This window comes from Equus przewalskii, chromosome 12, assembly GCF_037783145.1.
Source record: "Equus przewalskii isolate Varuska chromosome 12, EquPr2, whole genome shotgun sequence".
Taxonomy (NCBI): domain Eukaryota; kingdom Metazoa; phylum Chordata; class Mammalia; order Perissodactyla; family Equidae; genus Equus; species Equus przewalskii.
In genome coordinates, this window is record NC_091842.1 from 33,083,220 (window position 1) to 33,106,811 (window position 23,592).

General features: G+C 58.6%; 2 long non-coding RNA genes across 2 annotated transcripts; one reads left to right on the top strand and one right to left on the bottom strand.

The window, feature by feature from the left end:
* Positions 1 to 2,316: 2,316 nt before the first annotated feature.
* On the bottom strand, positions 2,317 to 5,907 carry LOC139074762 (uncharacterized). The gene is made up of 2 exons (XR_011524503.1): positions 5,572 to 5,907; positions 2,317 to 2,633 (listed from the first exon to the last, which is right to left on the bottom strand). It is a non-coding gene; the product is annotated as an uncharacterized lncRNA (long non-coding RNA).
* LOC139074763 (uncharacterized) lies at positions 4,539 to 20,955 on the top strand. Its single transcript, XR_011524504.1, has 2 exons — positions 4,539 to 4,848; positions 19,867 to 20,955. It is a non-coding gene; the product is annotated as an uncharacterized lncRNA (long non-coding RNA).
* The last annotated feature ends 2,637 nt before the right edge of the window (positions 20,956 to 23,592 follow it).

Here is a 23,592-nt window from a genome sequence, read left to right on the forward strand (position 1 = left end):
CGTCGCGGTGCCGCGGTCGTGAACAAAGCCGTCCACCCCTTCGCCGTGACTCAGCAGTTAGGATGCAATGTCCCATCGCGTGGGGGTCCTGGTGACCTGCCAGAGGGGCCGTCGTGACCCCCCATCCCGGCATCGAGCGAAGAGACCTGGCAGCCAGTCCCTCCTCCCAGCGCACAGGGTGCCCGTGGCGGTGACGCAGGGTCCTGATTCCCGGGGCCTTGGCTGCCTGCCACCTGGGGCTGGTGGCGGATCAAAGAGGAGGTCTCCTGGAGCGCCACCTGCGTCACCTGTGTCCCTTTGCACTTATAGAAATTTCATCACAATGACCTGGGTCATGTAGGTGGCTCTGGCTCTGCCACCCACCAAGTCTGTGACCTGGGAGTCGCCTCATCTCAGCTTTGGTGTCCCAGGCTGCAGAACGAGCATCGGCACGAGACCCCATCGGCTCACTGGCTCATTCACGGATTGGAGCATTCAGTCGCCCCACAAGCGTTTGTTGAGCGCCTACTGGCTGTCCCTGCAGAGTGCTGTGCTGAGTCTGGGTATCCAGCTGCGAGCACCTGATGAGGTCCTGGCCCTCATGGAGCAGACATACCAGCGGGGGGCAGTCAACACACAAGCAAATCTAAGTCGACAGATTGTGGTGCGTGCCACCAGGGAGAAGAGCCGCGTGCTGGGACCCGGGGAGGCCTCCGCGGGGAGTTGCCATGGGCTGAGGCCTGGAGCATGAGAAGGAGCCGGCTGTGCAGGAAGCACATTCTGGGCAGGGGAGCAGCATGTGCAAAGATCCTGAGGCAGGATGAGGCTAATGGTGTTGTCAGAGCTCACTGGAGGGTGAGGGGGCCTAGGGGGCAGGAGGAGGGGGTCAGGGAGACCGGCTCGGGGTTAGGACAGCCTGAGGAGTTGGGGCTTCACCCTCGGCTCAGGGGGAAGCCATCACAGGAACTTTGGCTGGGGAGGGACGTGACTGGATCTCGTGAAACCACCCCTGGACTCCCAGACGTTTGCCGAGGGGCCTCCGGCATCCCGCCCACCGTGCTGGGCTCTGGAACCGGATGATAATTATGAGAGTTAAATAGCGCTGAACACTCACTCTGTGTCAGGGACCATGATAAGCCCTGATATATATTAATACGTGTGTGTGTGTATTTTAATTAAAAACTTCCTCCAACCTCATAGTGACTCTATGAGACAGGCCGATCACGATCCCCATTTTACAGATGGGGAAACTGAGGCACGGAGACGTCCAGTGACTTGCCACAGGTCACTCAGATGGTAGTAAGAGGAGGGGTTGGAGAGAACCGGTCTGAGGCAGGAGGAAGGGTTGTCAGGCTTGGGGTGTCTGGCTGGGTGACTGACGGGCAGTGGTGCCCTCAGGATGGGGGCCCCAGGGAAGGAGCAGCTCTCTTGGGTAGAGGAGCTGGCGAGCGGCACAGGGCACTCCCTGTGTTTGTTTATTGGGGTGGAGCAGGATCCGTTTGTTGTACCTGGGTTTCTGACCCTTCCTCACAGAGGCGGCATGGGGTGGTTGTCAAGAAGACGGGCCCTGAGCTGTGTGACTTTGGGCCAGTCACTTAACCTCTCTGTGCTTCAGTGTCCTTATCTGTGAAATAGGGAAAGTGATGGTAGCTCCTCCCTCGAAGGTGTGTAGGGATGAAACAAGATAAGGTTTGTGTGGTGTCAGCGCCCAGAACATGCTCAAAATATGTTAATAAGGAAGAAAAAGGTTCAGGCCCGGGGAAGTGGACAGCAAAAGGGTCCCGATCCAGGAGATGCCCCCCAGTAAGATGCTGAAGATAGTGACAGCTGGCCCCACCTCCCAGAGCTCAGGAATCCCCGCTGCCCCGGGCTCCCTTCGGGGTAAATAGCCAGGGTCCCGGGCCCTGACTGAGCGGCCTGCCAGGCTTGGGCGGGAGGATGGAGCGAGTGGCACTGCGGTCAGAGTCCTCCCAGGTCCCCTTCCTCTGTGGCCGGGAGCAGACGGGGCAGACCTGGTGCCCGCCCCAGTCAGGGCGAGGGCGCTGCCCACGCAGAAGGGTCAGGAGACTGTCACACGGCGCCTCGTGTGTTCACAATGCCCATCTTTTTGTGGCAGAGTCATCTGAAAAGAGGGAAACCCCGGGCAGAAGTCGCATGACTCTCAAAGGGCAGGCGGGCAGGGGCCCCAGCGGGGACACCCCGATCCCCCGGGGAGCCTGGCCCAGCCTAGGCACCCCTTCCAAAATTACATTTTGTTTTGTTTATTCAAGATGTACCTAGATTTTATTTCTGTTGATTTAAGACTGGATATTTCTTTTCCAAAATATTTTCATCATATACAAAGATTTGACTTTATTTCCAGATATCTCCAGCGCTAGTTCGAAAGTGTGTGTCTCAGAGGTACTGATCGCAAGAAAAATGGGAACAGCGTGTGCCTCCGGAGGTGAGCAGAGGGCAGCAATTACGCCCTGCCTGGCGCATCCCCGCCGGGCCGGCCGCTGACGGGACAGGAGCAACTTTAGAAGCACAAGGAGAACGCACGCGTCTCGGTAACCTTCTGAGAATGTTCACAGCGGGCACTTCCTTGACGCCGGTCTCCCCCAGCAGAAAGATAATTCATGTGAGCCATGAGTGTCATTGTAATTTTCTTGTAGCTGCATTAAAAAAAGTAAAAAGAAGCGGGAGAAATTAATTTTAACAATATATTTTATGTAATCCAAAATACTGACATTTCGACATGTAATCAATGAGATGTTTTCCATTCTTTTTTTTTTGGTACCCTGGGCCCTCCCACCCCCACCCCAGAGCCAGCCTTTGCTCCTTCCCTGGGGCCGGGAGAAGGGCCACCGTGGAAATCCTGTGGCATTCTAGGCATTCGGCCTTTTGGGGGCGGCCAGGCGCATGGGACACTCCAACCCTGCGGGGCTGAGGGCACAGCGGGGTCACCACGTGGAGGCTGGCTCTGTCCTCTGGGAGGAGGTCTGGTGGCGTCTGCAGGACTGATAGCAGGGCCCGGGGGGCGTCTCCCTGGGCCTGGAGTCCAGCCAGCAGCCCCGGTCTGGCTCTGCACGCCTCCCCCGGGCTGGGTCCGGCCAAGGACTGCGTGCGCCGGGACGTGGGCCCGAGGCCCCGGGGAGCAGGTGGGACTGCGAGAGGCTGGGGGGCCCGGAGTCCATGAGCTGTCCGTCTGGAGCTGGGACTTGGGGGGCCTTGTGTCCTCCCTGGCCGCTCCCCACTCTGTAAGTGAGGTCTCCAGTGGGGAAGGGAGCCTGGGGGCCCTCTCTGTCTCTGTCCCTCTCTGTGCCCCCCTCACCTCCTCTCCCGGCTCCGGCCATCCTCTCACCTCTCTTAGCCCCCGTGGAGGGGCCGCTGATTGCTTAATTCTGCTCTCTCCCTGCACCTGTAGCGGGGACCCCCAAAAGATACGTCCAGGTCCTACCCACCGGTGCCTGTGACTGTGACCCCATTTGGAAAGAGGGTCTTTGCAGGTGTCATCAAGTTAAGGATCTGGATGGACGGTGGGCCCTGTGTCCAGTGATCGCTGTCTTTATCAGAGAAAGGTGGGGGAGATCTGAGACCCAGAGATGCCGCGAGAGGCCACAAGCCACGGAACGAGGAGCCACTGGAGGCCGGCAGAGGCGAGAAGAACTGACCTGTGAGGCCTCCCGGGGCAGCGCGACCCTGCCGACCCCTTGATCTCAAACTTCTGGCCCCCAGAAACTGCGAGGGAGTCCATTTCTATTGTTTGAAGCCCCCCGGTTGGTGGCAGGTGATGACAGCAACCCCAGGAGTCCGACACACCCCCCACAGCCACCTGCCCTACTGTGCGCTCAGCCCACTGTGGCCCGCCTACTCATCTCTGCCCCCGGGGCCACATCCCTGTGCCACCACCTGCTGTGAGCCACGACTTTAACCACGTTAGGCCTCAGTTTCTGCAAATGTGCAGCAGAGACAATAATATAAAAAAAAACACGCAGCCAGTGCCTAGCCGAGCCGGAAACATCGAGAGCGGCCACGACCTGTTATCACAGCTGTTGCTACTTGGGGGGGCGGCACCTGTCATCCTCGAGGCAGAGGCGACGGCAAATTCTAATTGGATGGGGAGGTGTACGTCATCAATAAAGATACCCCTGGATGTTTGGCCGTCACAAACCGTGCTCAAAATCAGCTTGGAGGACCGTGTCACTGGTGTAGCATGCTGCCTGGCGCCGTGTAAGTGGATGTAATTAGTGGTGGGACCCGCTCAGCCCGCTGGCAGAGGGGGCCGCCCACCCCGCTCATCGGCTTTCATTCGTTCATGCCACACCCGTTTCTTGAGCAACTGCAGTGTCTGGCACAGCCGACAGCAAGTCAGTCAAGCTCCAGGGCCACCCCCTGGGGCGCTCAGTCTTCTTGGGGAGGCAAGTGATCAAGGAGAGAGGTAGCACAGAGTGGGGAGGTGGGGGGGGGTGTGGGGAACAGGAAGGAGGGTCCCACCCAGAGGGGCTGGGGTCAGGGAAGGCTTCCTGGAGTGAGAGGAGGCCAGAGGCCAGAGCAGAAGGACAAGTAGGCAGGGAGGAGGTAGGGGAAGGCATTCCAGCCAGAGAGAATAGCACGTGCAAAGGCCCAGGGGCAGGAGCACGTGGAACAATAGGGACTCATCAGCGTTTTGAGAAGCCAGGGCACAAGGAGGAGGGTCACCGTGAGCAATGAGGCCCAAGAGATCTCCCCGAAGAGCATGGCCTGCGAGAAGGTGGGGCTTGTCCTCGGGGCCCTAGGGGTGATTGGAGGGTTTGAAGCAATTCTGGTTCAAGGCCAGGAGTGGGCTTCCTGCATCTCTGACGAGTCACCCCTCTTTGTGCTCCAGACCTGAATCTCACGCCCATCGAGGTAGGTTTTCATCCAGAGGGACTCAGAGTGCGAGGGGATTTGGGGAGCCAGGACTGTCCTCAGAGGCCAGGGGTCTGGGAGCGCCTGCGCCCGTGGAGGGTCGTCCGTGGCTGCGGGTGCCGGGAAGGCTCCAGAAGCCCCGCCCACAGCTGGTGACTGACACCCACACTTCCTCACGGCCCCCGGCCCGGGGCAGCGGGAGGTGGGTGCCAAACCGAGACTCTTGGGGGCGCCTCCCACGCAGCCGGCTCCGGAGGGAGGAGCGTGAGCGCACTGTCGCGTGTCCCCTGCATATGGTCTTGCACGCCGCGCAACCCCGCAGCTCCGGGTGGGGCGGCCGCACCCCGAGCAGGAGGCGAAGCCGGAGTCCCGGCGTCCGGCCCTGAGCCCCCCCGCCAGCCGCCGCCGGACCCGTCGCCGAGGCCCTGCCCCCCCGAGGCCGGTGTGTGGTCCCCAGGAGGAAAGAGGGGCCGCCCTGACCCTCTTAACCCGGCTGCTGGGAGCCTCGGCTGCCACCAGCGGACGGCCGTCTCCCACCCTGACCCGCCCCGCTGCAGCCCAGAAGGAATGACACCCCTCTTGCTGGGAACCGCCCCCCCAAAAGCCACGTGTACCCACATCGCATCTCAGGCTGTCTCTAGGGGGCCTCAGCCCAGAGGAGGTGGTGCCTCAGTTCCCCCTTTAGCATCTCCCCGCGTGCCCTCCATCCTTCCAGAGTCTCACCTCCTCGGCCCAACCTTTGAAGCCTTTCCTCATCTATCCCCGGCTGACCCCTCCTTGATGCTGAGGTCCTGTGCTAGCCCGCTGCTCAGTAAGAAGCGGCCAGGCCAGCTTCTCTGGACCTCTCTGCAGGGGCGAGGTTTCCAGAGGCTCCCTGTGCATCCCTGCGTTTTGTTAGGGGTTGACTTGGCTGGACCCTGGAGCTCCAGACAGCCCAGCTCCCAGGAGGATGAGCCGGAGGAGAAGGAGCCACGACGCACACGCTTTTCACACGAGCGTGGAAAATCTGGGGAGGCTCTGAGCACGGCAGGCTCCCTGGGCCAGGGCCACGCCAACCTCGGGCTGGTCGGGGCTGGGATGAGTAATAGCGGTTGGGCAGGATAACCCGCTTGAGAAATGAACCAGGTCTTATTTTGGCTCCTGATTCATCGCAAGAGAATGCAAAGTATTTTCCCCTCCCTCCGTCTCTTTCAAAGAGCAGCTGTGTTTTTGTGTTCTGAAGGGCTGTGTTTGCCGTGGGCCCCTGGAGAATCAACAGGCCCTGGTTGTTTAAAGCCTCGTCCTTCAGGCAGGGCTCATCCAACTGCAAATAACAGAATCCCGCTGGAATTAGCTTATGCCAAAGCAGAACGTATTGTTTTGTGTCGCTGGAAAGTCAGGAGCGCTACAGCTTCAGGCACGGCTGGATCCAGGGGCTCAGGCAGTGTTGTCCGGGATCTGTCTCCATCTCTCAGCCCTGGTTTGCTTTCTGTTGGCTTCACTCTCAGGTGGACACTCTCCACCTGCTGGCAAAGATGGTGCCTCATGGCCCCAGGCTTCTATCGCACCAGCCGAGTGGAGATTTCCTCTTGCGGAACAGCTTCTGCAAGAGTCCTAGGGCTGAGTCTCATCGACCCAGCCAGGGTCACAGGCCGGTTTCTGAAGCAATCGCCACAACCCGCCTTAGTCAGGTGATGACTCAGCCCCCAGAGCCCGGGGTGGGGCTGGGAGAAGGCAAGCTTTGGGAGCAGAGGTGAGAGATGCTGTGGACACCTGGGGTCTGAGGGGGTGGAGCCAGGCTGTCTGGGAGCGGCTTGTGGGGACTCTCTGGGGAGGCGGCTTTTGAGTGGCAAAGGCCTGGCCCCTGGCAAGGGGGCTCCGATCCCAATTTCCTCAGACTCAGAAAAGTAAAAGAATAAGATCATTCCTACAAGTATTATGGAACAGATTCAGACCATCTGCGGGAGCAAGTCCTAAATTCTGGGACTTTCCTCAGTCAGCCCAGATGCCGGAACTCCTGAGGAAACGGCTAAGAACACAGGATCTGACTGGGTTCCAATCCTGGCTCTGCCAGTGCCTAGCTGTGTGGCCTTGGGCAAGTCACTCAACCTCTCTGTGCCTCTGTTTCCTTATCTGACAAATGGGGACCATGACATCGCCTGCTTATCTTATAGGACTACTGTGGGGATTAAATGAAGTCTGAGAGGCCGGGTGACATGCCCATGTCTCAGGGCTGATGCCAGGTTCTGGGCTCTTTCCATCCCCGGTGCTGGCATGTAGCCGGAGGCTGTTGACTGTTTGTTGAATGAATGAATGAAAGATTATAAGAAAAGGTTTATCTCTTTCTGCTCAGAGCTCCGTCCCTGGGTTCCTTCAGCCCACAGCACAGGGGCACTCGGGGTCTCCTGAGAAGCCTGTCTCAGCCTCGGTTCCCCCAGAAGCAGCCTCGGAGGCGAGGATGTGGGTGCAGGCAGTTTATTTAGGGGGTTATCCCCGGGGACACTGTCATCACCTCTGACCCATTGACCCCCGGGGAGTCCCCCCCTTCCACCCCCAGGTCTCACGCATGGTCCGTGCGCCTCCTGCCGTGCTGGCCTGGACAGCCTTCCGAGAGGGGACAGTGGCGACCCGGCCTCCCGCGGCCCAGCTCGGCCCCTGCAGCGCCCCTCCCACTGCATTCTGTGGTCACAGCAGGTCACGGGTGGCCCAGCTTCTGGGAGAGAGGAAGCAGCTGCCACCTACTGTGGCCACGGTTTTCAATTAATTTTTTCGATCATAAGACGCTTAACTGCCATTGTTGGAAATCTGTTACGATGCACGTGGAAGTAAATGTACGACGGCAGGGGATGTAACTGGAGCCCCCTAGAGATGTGCAGTGCGCAACCTGCACCACGGTCGCGACAGCCCTGCTGATGTCACGGGGTTCCTCTCTTCTTCTCACACGCCTCGCTGGGGCAGGCGTCTGTTACTTTTGAGCGCCCAGTGTCCAGCACCCTTTCTGGGGACAGTGACTCCCCGTCGCCACCGGTATTTTAGTGGGGCTGACCCTCTCCTCCTCCAGGGGTGGGCGTGTGATCAGAAAAGTCTATCACCCTAACCAGAGCGATCGGTCCGATGATGGCACCTGACCCAAGCTGGGCCCGTGGAACTCAGGCACGGGACTTCTGCCGACACCTCTGGGAAAGAGCTGTTCTTTTTCAATTGGGGTTGCTTGACTGTTTGGAAGCCTGGAGCTTCTACTGGGGACTGTCTTTGCCACTGTAAGAGAAGGGCCTGCCCGAGGGTGAAACAGTCACAGAGCAGAGCAGAGCCGAGAGAGGAATAAAGAGAGATTCCTGATGACAGCATTTGAGCTCCTGGATCCAGCCATGCCTGAAGTCCTCACCACAGACTTTCCAGTTATGTAAGCCAACAAATTCCCTTTGATGTAGGTTTCTAAAAAGATATCTTAAGGAGACAAAGCTTTATAGCTATTTGGGTCATGATGAGGATTAAATGAGCTAACAGTATATGAAATATGTGGCTTCTGGGGGGGCACATGAAAGGTCAGCTCTCAGGAGTTTCCATTCTCCTCCCCCACCCCCGAGCGAAAATAGTCCCAGCTTAAAATCTACGAAATGTATTAAATGATTTCGAACAGGCCTGGACGGGTTTGGCTGCCTGTAGACCAGCACACACTGAAAATTTGACATCATCCGCCTGTACTCTTGACACCCGTATTCTTAATTTAAATCCTGAAAAGGCGGCAGAAAAGCTTTAAATAACCACGGGAAATGGTGCCAAGACAATCCCGAGACGCCCTTTTTGGTTCCCCTGCAAGAGGAGAGCAGGGGGCGGGGTGGGGGCTGGAATCTGTAAAGCGTTTGCTCCATCTGCACAGAATTAACAGGAGTTCCCGAGTGTGGAGTCTGGACCCGGCTCTTGTGGGCTGCCTCCTCCTGGGGGCTCCGGCCTGAGCTCGGCTGTCGCGCTGGAGGGGTCCTCGGGGGTCTCCCTCCTGGAGCCCAGGGGTCACCACGGCTCGGGGTCTGCGTGTTGGCAAAAGGATCCTGTTGCTTGTTTACTCTGGGGCCACGGCCGCCCGAGCTGAGCCTTCCAGATGCTTCCAGCTGGGTCCCCTAAACAGGCCAGGCTGCATGGCCCCCCTGGGGCCTTGCTCGCAGTCCCCACCCAGGCCGCCGCGGTGGGTTGCTGGAGCCCCTCCTGCGCGCCCCCTGCAGCTTTGCGCTGCAGGCGGGCCGAGGCCCAAAGCGCCCACAGACGTGGTTGGTGGTGTTCCGTTTTATTTTGCTTTGCTGTGTTTAGTTGGAGCTGGCCATGCAACCTCTGAAGGTTTCACAGGAAACCATGGATGCTGGTTTCTTTGCAAAAACTGGAAGGTCTCGCAATGCTGGGCCTGCCTGCCCACCCGGCAAAAACCAGGTGCCACTGGTCCCTTCTCTTTGGTTGGGGCCCCCAGAAGCAGGCTCTGGGACCCGCATCTCGTGGCCAGTCATTTAGGAGGCGGGGGGATCCAGGAAGCACCCGTGGGGGATGGGAAGAGAGGCCGGGAAGGGAAGGGACCCGCGCACCAGACTCACGCAGAACACGCCCTGTGTGCGAGAGAGCTGGGTGTCTCCCTCCAGCTTCTGTCTGGCGTTGGTGGAGCTGCATCTGGGGTATTAATGCCTCGGCCCTGCCAGTTTGCCCAACAGAAAGACCTCCTGTAGAAACTCACAGATGGCGAGTTGCTGGACACGCTGTTGCCACGTCCTGGAAGGGCAGCTGCCAGAGATGCCCTTGAGATGCGGCCTTGCTCCACTTTGCCACAGACCCCACCACTCCCTGTTGTCTGTCTCCCCGACAGAAGGCTGTGGATTCATGCTCATGTTGTCATCCTTGTGCTACCGATTTTCTTACGGAACGGAAATGTCCAGCTTTGCCCCTGTCGCCTTCAAAAGCGGGGAAGGTAACTATTGGCTGAGGAGGCCATGGGTTATAGCTACACGCTGCTCGCTTTGCCCGTTTCTGTTGCTGGTCTGGCCCCTGAAAGGGGCTGAGCTGGCAGCCTCTCGCCCACAGAGTCAAGTGCCCACCCGTTCACGGGACATTCAGGGGCCTTGAGGTGCTGCCTGTTACCTGCTAACACCACGGGGGGCTTCCTCCTCTGACCCCACTGGGGGGCCGGGCTCTCAGCCTGCATCCTCTCAGCTCTCCTTGCGACAGCCCCGTGTAGCCCCCCAGAAACACCCCACCCCTCGGAAGCAAGGCCATCCCCTGGATCTATCGCCAGGAAGAAAAGCATCCTGCTGTCAGCCCGTCCCCCGTGACGAAAGCCCGGAGGAGCCCAGCGACCCCACTCGCTGAGCCTCCCACCCCCCTGGTGTCCACAGTTCAGTTCAGGTCTGACTCACGGAGTTGGCGCAGACCCCACGGGTCGAGGGCTCCGTCCCACGAGACTGTCCCCGACTTCAGCCACCAGCCATGAAGGGGTCCCCAGGCTGCCTGTGCTTCTGCCCGGCCGGCCACAAATTCGGGGGTCCCACACCCGACTTCAGCTTCGATGATTTGCTAGAAGGACTCAGAGACCCGGGAGAAGTGCCATCCTCACTCCTACAGTTTCTCAGAAAAGATCCAGGTGAACAGCCGGGTGGTGAGGGACGTAGGGCAGCGTCTAGAAGGGTCCCGAACACGGGGGGCTCTGTCCCCTGGAGTTGGGGCGTGCTACCCTTGTGGCACGTGGTGTGTTGGCCAAGCTGGAAGCCGCGATCCCCGTCATTTGGGGATTTGTGTCGCAGTTTCTTGCCCGGAGGCGTGATCGGCCATCCTTAGCCACAGGTGGTGGCGCTCGCTCTCGGGCCCCTCGCCCTCCCTGAGCTCGGGGGTGGAGAGGGGGCGCTCAAGGTCTCACCCCAAAGCACGAGGTGGGTTTTCCGTGATCAGCCCCCATCCTGAGGGTGTCTCTGTTCCTCCACCCCGACCCTGAGTCATCACATCTGCCCACCAAACCCACTCTGGCCGCTCAGGAAATTCCGAGGGTGTCGGGGGCCCTGCGCCAGGAACCCGAGGCAAAGGCCAAGTGTTTGTTTCCGTTAACACACATGCACACACACGCACACACAAACACACACAGCTTCACTTTTTGCTGAGTTGCCACCTGGACCACTCAGACCGCAGGGCACGGGGTCCAGGATTCGCTTCTCCTTCTGGGGCCCCCTGCTCTCCTGCCCCACTGTCCTGTCCCCGTGGGTTTTCCTGCCTCCCTTTCCCCAGACCACACTGTGTGCCTGCCTGCCTTCCTCCCTCCCTCCCTTCCTTCCTTCCCTTTTCCAGTGTATGTGTTTGCCAAGCATCCATCAGCTAGGGGCTGAGCTGGGTGATCTGTGCTGGGTAGTCTGAGCTGGGTGCCCTGTGCTGGGTGCCCTGAGATAGGTACTTGTGCTGGGTGTCCTGAGATAGGTACTCTGTGCTGGGTGCCCTGAGTTGGGTGCACTGCGCTGAGTAGTCTGAGCTGGGTGCCCTGAGATAGGTGCTCTGTGCTGGGTGCTCGGTGCTGAGTGCAGCTCGGCTTGGTGCCCTGAGCTGGATACTCTGAACTGGGTACCCTGAGCTGGGTGCCCTTAGATGGGTACTCTGCACTCAGTACCCTGAACTGGGTGCTCTGTGCTGGGCGCCCTGCCCTGGGTGCCCTGCCCTGGGTGCTGGAGGAACAGCTGTGAGTGAAGCGCACAGACCGGGCTCCAGTGGGCGTGTGCCCGGCCCCACCTGGCAGGCCTCCCCGGGATCTTGGAGCAGAGAGGCCACTGACCTCCCCGCTGCCGTCCGGGGTTGCGCTGATCCGACTGAAGCGTGGTGCGTGCACAGAGGCACTTGGCGGTTCTCTAGCAGACACACCTGAAAATAAGGCGCTCACAGAGCCAAAGGTGGAAACAGCCCGGCGTGCACCCGCGACCAGTGGAGGCAGAACATGTGGTCCACCCACGGGACACACAGCACTCAGCCACAGACAGGAGCGAATGTCTTGTATATGAGACCACGGGGATGGACCCCATGCTGAGCGAAGGGAGCCAGACCCAGAAGGACAAATGCTGTGGGACTCCACTCACAGGAAATGGCCAGAATCGGCGAAGCCACAGACGCGGAAGGCAGATCCGTGGCGGCCGGGGGCCGGGGGGAGGGGAGGGCCAGCTGAGGGGCACGGGTCTCCCTCTGGGGTGACGGAATATCTTGCAACTAAACAGAGGTGATGTTTGCACAACATTGTGAACGGACTAAATGCCACTGAATCGTTCACTTTCAAATGGTGAATTTTATGTGATGTGAATTTTACTGCAATTAAGAAAATAATAAATTGGGGCCAGTCCTGCGGCCTAGTGGTTAAGTTCGGCGTACTCCGCTTTGGTGGCCTGGGTTTTGTTCCCAGGTGTGGACCTAAGCCACTGTCAGCCACGCTGAGGTGGTGACCCACATACAAAATAGAGGAAGATTGGCACGGATGTTAGCTCAGGGCCAATCTTCCTCTCCAAATAAAATAAAATACAATAAAATTTGTGAAGAATTGACAAGACAAAGGGAGCAGCTTGAGGCGTTCCACATGCCAAGGTGCAGTATTTCGGGGTAGGGTGTCCCAAACCCCATCAGCCCAAAGCCCCCGGAAGCTGACAGAGGGGCGTGGAACAGATTCTCCCCTGAGTCTCCCAAGGGAGCCAGCCCCACCAGTGCCTTCATTCTGAACTTCTGCTCTCAAGAGCCGTGAGGGAACACAGTGCTGGTTTCCTGAAGCCGCCCGGCCTGTGCTAATGTGTCGTGGCAGCCAGAGGGAGGAGAAGGGACAGAGGGGGACCACTGCATCTGCGTCCCGAGGAGCATCACCCGCGAGAAGCGGGGCCTCGTGCCACTGGACCGGGTTCCAGCCCTGCTCGCCCCGGGACCTGCGTGAGCCTCAGCAGCCCCGTCTGTGCCGTGGGGAGGGCAGCGCCTCCTGCCTCCTGGTGGTGGCGTGGGAAGGCGCGAGGTGTGCTGGGAGGCGGGTAAGCGTGCGAGTCCCAGGGCCCGGCCCAGACCCCGCCGAGCAGCGACATCCACCTCCATCTTTGTCCCCATCTTAGAGTTGAGGAAACCGAGGCGCAGGGAGTGACGTGGCTTGGCCCAGAGTCACGGGCAGCATGTGGCAGGGCGAGGCCGGCTCTCGATTCCAGGTCCCGAGTCCAGGACGCTCCTTCTGGTCGGCCTTTTCTCTAGCCACCCCGTCTTCCCAGCTACCTGCCCAGGGCCTCCCTGCCTGCTGAGCCCGCGAGCGCGCGCACACACACACACACACACACCGCACCCCTTCCATCTCGCTGTCTCCCCGTGACAACGCCCTTCCCGCCCCTCCCTCAGTCAACCCCGGCTTCCTCCAGAGCTGCTTCCTCCTGGAAGCCTTCCCTGACTGCCTCCTCCCTCTGGGGCTCTCCCAGGAGCCCAGGCTGAGGCAGCAGGGTCCCTGCCCTCCAGGACTTGGCCGTCCCAGAGGAGAATGTGAATTACTGATGCCTTGGCGGTGGGGCAGGTCTAAACAGGCAGAACAGGGTCTGCCACCCCGAATTACCTAGATAATTAGGAGAAAGCAGCCCCGGGGACGTGATGGCCGGGGACCTGATGGCTGGCCGCATTGCACGTCCCCCCAGGGGACGCAGCTCTGGTCTCTTTGGCTCCGTGAGCGTCCTTTGTCCTCTCCACCCACGGGGATCCGAAGAGGAAACAAAAACTCGAGTCAGGAAGCGGATGGGCTGGCCGTCTCGTGGGAAGGGGGCATCTCAGGCCCCGGTGATGCCCCCACAAGGGACAGCTTCTGCAGGGACAAGGGCCGCTGTGCATCTCCAGGGACAGGACGCCGGGGTGCTGGGGAGGGGCCCACGAGTCTCTGGGAGCCACAGGGCGGCTGAGATGGGGCCCATCCCTCCGCTCTGGTGGGGGGGCTGTTCCCCCAGAGCTGACTCATCGCCTAGGCACGTCCCTTCGGTCCCTCCTCCACCCCTCCCCCCCCCCTTCCCGGGGCCGGATGAGCAGAGAAGTGGGGAGCCGGGCTGGGGAGTGAGGCAGGTCCAGGCCCTGAGGTACGTTCTGTCCCGCTTCCCTGTGCCTGAGTGTCCTGCTCCCCTGCCCACCAGCCACACGCAGTTGGCTCCAGCCACAGGTGGCCCCACAAGAGGTCAGCCAGCCACTCCCATGGAAACGGCGCGGCAGCTACCTAAGGCCCTTCCTTCTTCGTTCTCTACCTGCCTTCCAGGAAGCCCAGGACCGCCCACCCCGCTGGCTGACCCCGTCTCGGATGACTGAGAGGACACTGGAGCCTGAGGCCACCATGGCTCCCAGTGTCCCTGGCCTGGAAACCACCTGGTCTGGCTTCCTGGAGAGGCCCCGTGGTAAAACCTGGGCTGGGCAGGCCTTGCGCAGGGTTCCCTCCTCCAGTTTCGGGGGGCCGTGGGCAGGGTCCTGAGGTCCCCAGGCTCCGAGGCTGGCTTTCTCCATCCTCCCCACGGCCCCGCGGCCATGCGGGCACCCACGCTCAGACGAACCTCGTGGCCAGGCCAGGTGGCAATTTCTGAGCCCCAGGGGAGGCAGGAGGCCGCGGGGGTGACATCTGTGTGTGTGGATACGAGACAGTCACACTCATATCCCGCCCACAGCCCGGCTCCGGGGAACTTGCTCCTGCTTTGTGGCTGGTTCACCAGCTATTTCCAGGCCCTGGTGGGTGGCACAGAGCTTTACAGGGTTGTCCTCTGTGGGGAAGGAGGCTGGGTTTAGGGAATAAAAATGGAGAACGCCTCGTTCGATTTGAATGTCAGATAAACAACAGATACTTTTTTAGCATAAGTATATCCCGCATAATATTGGGGACATACTTATGCTAAGAAATGATTCATTGTTCATCTGACATTCAAATTTCACTGGGCGTCCTCTGTTTTTTTCTGGCAACCTCCAGATTTGGAGGTTCTACTCCCTTGACTTTTCCTTCCTCTCTCGTGGCGGGGGTGTCTAAATATTTCAAACAGGATTGACATTCCTGTTGAGGTCTTGATCTATCCCCCACATACACCCTGGCCGCCACTGATTCACACCTGCCCAGCTCCACCCAAGAGTGAGGCCCTGGCCGCAGGAGCCAGCTGGTCTTCCTTCTGATACATTATGGGCCACCTCGAAGGGTTGTATAGGTTGCCCACAGTACGACTCTGTATTTGAGAAGACCACCCTTTGCAGTTGTGCAGTGCACAACCCTATACAGCAACTGTGCTCCCACTTCTAGATTTTGACCAGCAGGAATTTTCTTTCTCTTGTTTGCTCCTCAAACTGGGCTGCCCAAGGACACCATCCCAATCCCCGCCCCTCCCCCCCGCCCCCAACTCCCTTGATCCAAGGAAAACTCAAGCAATCAGGGAAGGCACTGAAGCGATGTTGAAAAGCAGCTGAGTGCCCAGGCTTTGCACAGAAGGGCTTTTGAGGCTCAGGGCCGACCTGGCATCTGCTGGAGGGGCGCTCCGCTCCCGCTGCCTGGCGTGCAGGCTGGGGTGCAAGGGGCCGGATTAAAGATTTCCTGCCCGCCCGCCACATCCTCTCCCGCTTCTCCCTCTGCTCAAGGCCTGAACCCAGGCATCATTTTAGAAACGTAATAGATCCTGGGCCGCACATTCTTGGCCTGGCGCCCGAGGGGGCAGGCCCTGCAAGAACACAGACATTTCTTTCTTAGGCCACGTCGAGAGAGTGCCTCTGTGTTCCCCGGGGACGGGCTTCTGAGGGGCCATTGTGCGCAGACAAACCCCTCGCACACTCGCTTCTTTGTGGGGTCCCCCCGCCACCCCAGCCCACCCGGGCTGCACTATTTTGCAGGGTCAGCGCCAACTTCTCTGCCTTTCCTGGGCCTCCCCCCGAAAGCCACCAGGAGCAGAGGGGCCATGGATTCGAGGGCCCCAGACGGTGGTGGCCGCGAGGGCCCCTCTGCCGATCGCCGGGGTCACTTGGGGCCTGGGGAAAGAGGGCGGGTGTGACTTCAGGATCTGGAGCTCGGACAGCAGTGAAGGCTTTTGTCTCCTCCCCAGGCCTCACAAGGCTGCGCCGTCTTTTCAGATTTCACGGACTCGCCGCGTCCCCGGGACGGGCGTTCTCGAGGCTTCTGCAGTGAGAGGGAGAAGCGGGGGAGAGCCTGCTCCTCTGCCTTGGAGTACCCCCACCCCCAGCTTTTTCTTTTTAAACAGCTTTGTTGAGATGTCATCGCACACCATACGGTCCCCGTTTGAAGGGCACCGTCCCATCAATGGCTCTTAGCAGACGGAGTCGTGCGGCCATCACCACCGTCCACTTTAGACCATGGTCATTGTCTTGAGAAGACACCCTGTGCGTTTCCCTTATTACCCCCCACCCCGCCCAGCCCCCGAGCGGCCGCTCCTCTCCTTTCTGTCCCTGCGGATGCGCCTGTTCTGGGCGTTTCTGGTCAATGGAATCGGACAAAGTGTGGCCTCCGTGTCGGGCCTCTTTCCCTGAGCATCGCGTCCTCCAGGCTGGTCCCCACGCCGTGTCAGACTTCACTCCTTTTATGATGAGAATATTCCATGGTGTGGACAGACCACGTTTTGTCCATCCGTTCATCTGCTGAGGGGCATCCGGGTTGTTCCCTGCCGGTTACTGTCCATCATGCTGCTGTGAACGTTCCTGTCCTCATTTTCAGTTCTCGTGGGAGTCCCCCAGGCTGAGGGTCACACGCCCACCGACGGCCTTTCTCAGGCCGGGACTTCCTTCCCTGGGGTCCCCCCTGCCCGACTCACTCCACAGGACCCAGCTTCCATCCTTTTCTAACAGAGACCACTCCCTGTTCCTCTCGGCCACTGCGTCCTTCGCCCTGTTGCCCACTTGCTGTGTGATCTGGGGCCACTCGCTCAGCCTCTCTGGACCCCAGCGCCTTTATCTGGGAAGCGAGGATTTAATGCTGACCCCACGGGGCTTCTGTGAGGCTTGAGGGGGCAAGAGCTCATGGGCTGGATGCCTGGAGAGGGGTGATGCGGGAGGGGGGCACGCGTTTGTTCCTCTCTCCCACCAGCCACTCTCCCTCTGCCAAGTTCCAGCCCCAAACTAGGCCCTGGTTACATCAGGGACCTCCCTCCTCCTGCCTTCAAGGGGCTCGAGCCAGAGCAGAGAGTCCTAATCAAGTGTGCCCCTGGGGACATTTGGCAACAGACATCTTTGATTGTCATGAGGGGGGTTTGCTGGTGGCATCTGGTGGGTAGAGACCAGGGATGTTGCTAAACATCCTGCAATGCACAGGACAGCTCCTTCCCCCAACAATGAATGCTGCAGCCCTAAGTATCAATAGCACCAAGGCGAGAATCCCTGGTCTAATGATATTATTTTTCCGTGTGTATATTTGCAACTCGGCCTCTTGCCAAAATGGGTTAGAAGTAACTAATAAAGATACGAGGGGATTTTTTTTTAAACGAGGAAACTGTGATTAAAAAAATAACAGAAGGGAAGGGAAATAAAACAACACCCACGTTAAAGCACAGTACTGCTTCTAGACTGGGATGTATGTTTGGTCTGAGCTTCCTAGTGGCCAGAGCAAAAAGGGAAACAATGAATTTCAAGATTCTTACCATTCCAAAGTTGAAACAAATAAGAGCTCGAGGGAAGTCTGGCTTTCCTGGTCCTGAAGAACTCAAGGCTTTTCTCTGACAGGCCCTTATCCAGGGGCCACAGGGACGTGCTGGAGCCAACAGCACTGTCCTCAACCACAGCCCTACAGGGAACACAATGGCGGGTGTCACATTTTCAGAGATAGTGTGTACTCAAGGCTGACCCCCAGGCGGGCAGAAGCAAGTACTCCAGCTGTGGCTTCTGGGCCGCGGCGGGCGCGTGGGAAGGGCTTCTGGAACCAGCATTGTTTACAAGTAACAAAAGATTCAGCCTTTGGTGGCGGGTTATGTGTTTGGGCTCCAGTCCCGCTCTTGGAGGCCACGAAGGGGTGCGGGTTGGCGGCTGGGGACCCTGCAGCCAGGCCTGGTCCGATCTGACCCCACCGTGCTGCTCAAAACCTTCTCAGACTCCTCATCACGTAGGGCAGCGTCCAAACGCTTCCTCCGGGACCCGGGGGCACGTCCCTGACTTACCAGTGGCCTTTCTTCTCTCCACCCACCTCCCTCCCACGCGCCAGCAATGCCGAGCTCCAGCTGTCAACCCCCCGGCCTTAGCCGCGCAGTGTCCTCTGCCTGGAATGCTCTCTCTCCCTCTCCGCCTGGCTCATGTATTAAGACTTGATTGCGGGCCGGCTCTGGTGGCCCAGGGGTGAAGTTCAGCGCCCTCTGCTTTGGTGGCCCAGGTTCAGTTGCCAAGCGAGGAGCTACATTACTGGCGGCCCACATGCTAGAAAACAGAGGAAGACTGGCATGGATGTTAGCTCACGGCGAATCTTCCTCAGCACAAAAAAAAAAAAAAGGACTTGACTTGAGCATCAGTCTCTTAAAAAGCCTTGGTTGAATTTCCTGTGGTTTCTTTTGCGTCTCTCTCTCCTTCCCACCTACTCCACCATGATTGCTGTCAGAACGCCTGTTTACTCACTCATTCAGTCACTCATTGTTTCTTCTGTCTGGAATGCCCATGGTCGGTCCTCCTGTCACCTCCCCTTTCCAGGGACACAGGCAGTGGCTCAGAGAAGTTGCAGAGCCTGCCTTGGGTCACACAGCTAGGGTACCTCGGAGCCAGCATCAAACTCGGGTCCTCTGGCTGGAGAGCCTGTGCCCGGCAGGCCGGTCGTGCAGGGCCGGTGGCTCCGAAGGCCCGTCCCATCCCCGACCCCTTGTGGCAGACGAGGGTGCAAGGTCAGAGAAGGGAGAAGACCTCGAAGGATGGCAGGAGCCCCAGGCCGGGTCCGGGGAGCCGCCGAGCAGGATGCAGGTCCTCTCAGCTGCGAGGAAAGGCCGCAGGCAGCGCCTGCATCCCGCGAGCCCGGCGGCCCGGTTCACACGGGCTCACACCCAGTGCTGAGGCTTGGCGGTTCCTGCCCCTCCCTGAGCCTCAGTCCCCTCACCCATCAAATGGGGTTTAGAACAGTCGCTACCCGTTGGGTTGTTGTAACGATGAAAGGAGATGCCGTCTGTAAAAATCCAGAACAACGTCATCCCACCGTCGTTAGCCACGGGATCATCCTTCCGAATTATTACTGTTAGTAGGACTTTACTAATTAGAGTTGTTGCAAATAAATCGTAAGAGGACTCAGCCGCTCACTTCAGGAGTGTACGTTCCTCCGCCTCCGCCTCACCTCCTCCGGGAAGCCCTCCGTGACTGCCCCACCCAGATGCACTAGAGCCTCCACATCCTGCCCTGTGTCCTTTCCCCAGTTTGATGGTTATAAACGCATTTGGGGGTCCCCCCTAAGGCCTGTCTTCTCCCCACCGGATTCAAACTCGGTCGTGGCCATCACGTCTCCTGCACCGTGGGAAGCGCCTGCCTTCCCGTGCCTGTGGCTGGTGCCTAGTACCGATCAATAAATACTTGTGCGTGACTGAACAGGGACGGGGTGGCCTGATGTCCCTCTGCTCCTCCCTCTGGGGCCCGGAGGAGGGAGAGCAGGCCACGAGTTCCTCCGCAGGGCCCAGATGCGGCCGGGGGCGCCCACGTGGGTGACTGCGGGGAGGGGAAGAACCCCAGCCCTGGAGACTGTGCCGTGTGCTCGGCCGTCTGCACGCTGCTGGGGCGCCTCTGGGAGTGGCTGAGGCCGGCCCAGCTCAGCCTGCTGGCGTGTGTGGCCCAGTGTCTCACCCTCAGACTGAAGGCTGCTGTGAGGTCAAGTGCACACCTGGCCCCGTGAGCTAGTTCCCCACGCTCTCCTCGCCTGTTCATTCAGGCGTCACCCCCCTCGCTGTGTGGCCTCGGGCAAGTTGCTTCACCTCTCTGTGCCTCTGTTGTGTCCTCTGTAAAATGCAGGCCACAGAAGGTGTTACCTCTCTGCACGGCCGTCAGGATTAGAGCTTGAGAAGTACTCCGAAAATGTGATACAGTGTTTTTATCATTCTTTACTCTTCTTTGTTCCCCCAGCGAGTATTTATGGAGTACCTACTGTGTGCCAAACGAGCTGCGTGCCAGGTGCTGGAGCCACAGCGACCTATTCCGAACCAGCCAGCTTCTTTCAAGAATGTTTATGAGCGCGTCGGGAAAACGTAAACCCAGACCGGACGACAGTGGATGAAACTCAGAAATGGTTCTCTCTTTTTTTCCGGCACCTCGTGGTTTCGTGGTTACGGTTTTTCAAAAGAGCCCTGATCTCGTAGAGACTCACGCCGAAGTGTTTACAGAGGAGGTCAGGGACTCGCTTAAAATAATCCAGTCTGTGAAATTAAAACTATTCGCCCCAAGAAAGTTTATTAAAAAAAAACCTGGCTGCCGAAGGTGGGGCGTGGGGCACAGAGACGGACCACAAGTCGTTGAGCTGAAGGTGTCGGGACGGGCCGTAATGACTTTAACAAAAGGGCGATCGATTAACTAATGTCCTTGAGGAAAGGAGGGAGCTGGAGGTGGCGACGGGATGCTTCTGGGGTCCAGGTCAAAGGCCTGGTCTTGATCCTAAGTGGGCGGCCGGGACGGTGGCTCCTGTGTCGGACGTGGTTGTGACAATTCATGAGTCGTGTTGAAGGGCTCACAGGACACGGACACTCCGAGGGGGGCTCTGCTCTCCCTTCCTCATCTCTGTCTCCTCTGTCTCGCTCCATGTCCTGTCTCCTTTCCTTTTTTAAATTTTTTTGAGGAAGATTAGCCCTGAGCTAACATCTGCTTCCAATCCTCCTCTTTTTGCTGAGGAAGACTGGCCCTGAGCTAACATCCGTGCCCATCTTCCTCTGCTGTATATGTGGGACGGCTGCCACAGCATGGCTTGACAAGCGGTGCCATGTCCGCACCCGGGATCCGAACCGGCGAACCCCGGGCCTCCAGAGTGGAACATGCCAACTTAACTGCTGTGCCACAGGGCTGGCCCCTCCTTTCCTTTTCTTTCCCTTCCGTCTTCGGCCCCCTCCCTCTTTCTCTCTCCCTCCTCCCTGCTCTGGGCAGCAGACACTCGCAGTGGGGAGGCGCCCACACTCTGGAAAGGGGTGGGGGCCGCCGAAAGCGCTTGCCAGCCTCCTTACTTCTTGCCCACCCTCAGGGAAGTGTGTGGGGTCTTGCCTGGAAGCAGAAGCCGCAGCTTTCTGGCTACGAGGAGCCCCAGGCCTCGTGGGGGGCCGTGGGGGCTCCTGACACCGAGCTGGGTCCCCACCCTTCCATCCGCCCCGGCTGGACAGATGGCCCTTGTCGTCTCTGCTTAGCACTTGCCCAGGGCTGCGGCCTGAGTGGGCCCCTCCTCCAGTTCCTATGCTGAATCCTAACCCCCAAGGGAGTGGTGTCAGGAGGTGGGCCTCTGGGAGATGGTCCGGTGGTGAGAGCAGAGCCCCTGTGAAGGGGGTGAGTGCCCTCACAGAAGAGACCCCAGGGAGCACAGGGAAGATGGGCGTCTGTGAACCAAGAAAGGGCCCTCACCGGACACCGAACCTGCCTATGCCTCGATCTTGGACTCCCCAGCTTCCAGAACTGCGAGAAATAAATGCTTGTTGTTTACAAGCCACCTTGTCTGTGGGAGTCTGTTAGCAGCCCCAGCCAAGTGAGACGCCCAGCAGAGCGTGCTCTGGACTACACTCCTCCTCACACCCCCTGATGAAGCCCGCCAGGAAAACTGCCCATCCTCCCAGGCCTGGCTTCGAGACGCCGAGGGCCCCGGCCGCAGGTTCCCACGTGGAAGGAGATCCGGAGGGACGCCCTCCTGGCCCAGGAGACCCTGAGGCCCGCTCAGGCCGAGTCCGCTCTGCTGTGTCTCCCGCCCCGGCTGCTCCCTGGAGGAGGAGAGGAAGTCTCCCTCTTGCTTGCATTGCTCTTGCTTCCTGCCGCGGGCACCGGGGTCACGGATGTCTCATGGCAGCAGACGGAGGTGGCAGTGACTTAGCCGTCCCAGGCGGCAGTTCCCTAAAAAGGCCTGGGTCCCAGCCGTGCAGGAGAGCAGCTGGCAGCGATTCAAGGGGCCCGGAATGGTCTAAGCTTTCATTTGCAGCAATCACACTTCTGGGAATTTGCCCAAAGGACCTAGTCCTGAAAAAAGGAAAGGCCAAGTGCCGGGTGCGATGTCAGGCCGTGACGTCTACAACAGGAGATCATTGGTGCAACACGTATGTCGTAACCCTGGGTGGCTTCGTTGGAAGGCGTTTGCACAAAGGAGTCATGAAACCTCTTCGTCAACACGGAAAATACTTAGGATCGCGCTAAATTTACAACACAACGTGCGCTCGCGGGGATGGCGGGCTGCGCTGGGGGGCCACGGATTTTCCCAAAGCGATATTGTCAAATGGGTCTAAATGGCAGGAAAGCCAGCGTGCGTGTGGCGAGGGGCTTCCAGCCGCCTCCCCAGGGCTCCGCCAGCCAATTTGGCGCTCAGACTGCGGCTCCCGTTCCATTTGGGAAAATGAAGACTGACAACTTAAGGCGTGTTTCCTTTTTGGAAGATCTTGTGGCTTTCTGGAAGGGAAGAGAAGGATGTGTGGAAAAAAACCCAGGGAGGGCCCCCGAAGCCCCCTGGGAGGCAGGGCCCCTCAGGGTGGGGATTCCATCTTTTTCACATCAGAAGCTTGTTGACAGCTCAGACAGCCCAGCCTCCTTCCTGGAGACTGAGGCAGGGATGTTTATTTTTTCTAAAAGGTTTAAAAAGGGCTTTGTTTTATTGCAAAAGCAACGCATGCCCAGGCACCCTCTCCTCTTCAGAGGGAGCCACCCTTGGCTGTTTGCATCCTTTCTTTCTTTGAGATGTTTCCATATCAAGGGTTTTCCAATTTTTTTTTTTTTTTTTTTTTTTAGCTACGAGCCACAGTGAAAAAATAGACTCTGGGCCGGCCTGGTGGCACAGTTGTTAAGTGCGTACGTTCCGTTTCTCAGCAGCCTGGGGTTCGCCGGTTCAGATCCCGGGTGCGGACATGGCACCGCTTGGCACGCTATGCTGTGGCAGGCATCCCACATAGAAAGTAGAGGAAGATGGGCATGGATGTTAGCTCAGGGCCAGTCTTCCTCAGCAAAAAGAGGAGGACTGGCAGTAGTTAGCTCAGGGCTAAGCTTCCTCAAAGAGAAAAAAAAAATTATAAAAAAAAATAGACTCTCCACTGTAACCCAGTGCACACAGACACTGGCCTATGACTAAGACAGATTTATGTGGCCATCCTTAACAGGAATAACGCCGTCTGGGGTGTCCATCCCGTTTGTGATCAGGGAACCAGGCAAAGAAAGGGTTAGTGAGTAGCTGATCAACAACTGACACGGCCTATCAAATGTTTCTCAGACAAGAAGAAACTGTGTGTTCTGTTTTGCAGAAGTCGCTGTCCCCATCTTGCCGATGTTGCTGTTTTGCAGAAAAACTGACACATTTGCAGCAAGGCCCCTGCAAAATGTTCTAGCACCATCGTCCTAAAGTTACCTTAACTCATTAACGTCTTAAATTCTCCTCCCCTGGGAGGGTCCAAACAGCGCTTTTTAGATCATGCGACGGATGTCACAGCATGTTCACCTGCAGTGCATGGCCCTGAATGAACACAGTTGTTACAAAGAAACTGTCCCCCTCTGCTCTCTTGGGTACAAGGTCTCCACCAGCACCCCGCTCGCAGACGCTGCACTGGGAGCGCTCGCTGGTGCTCTCCGTTGCTTGCGCGAGCAATAAACCCTTTCTTCACTGACCTCTGCCTTGGGTGTGCTTTTCCA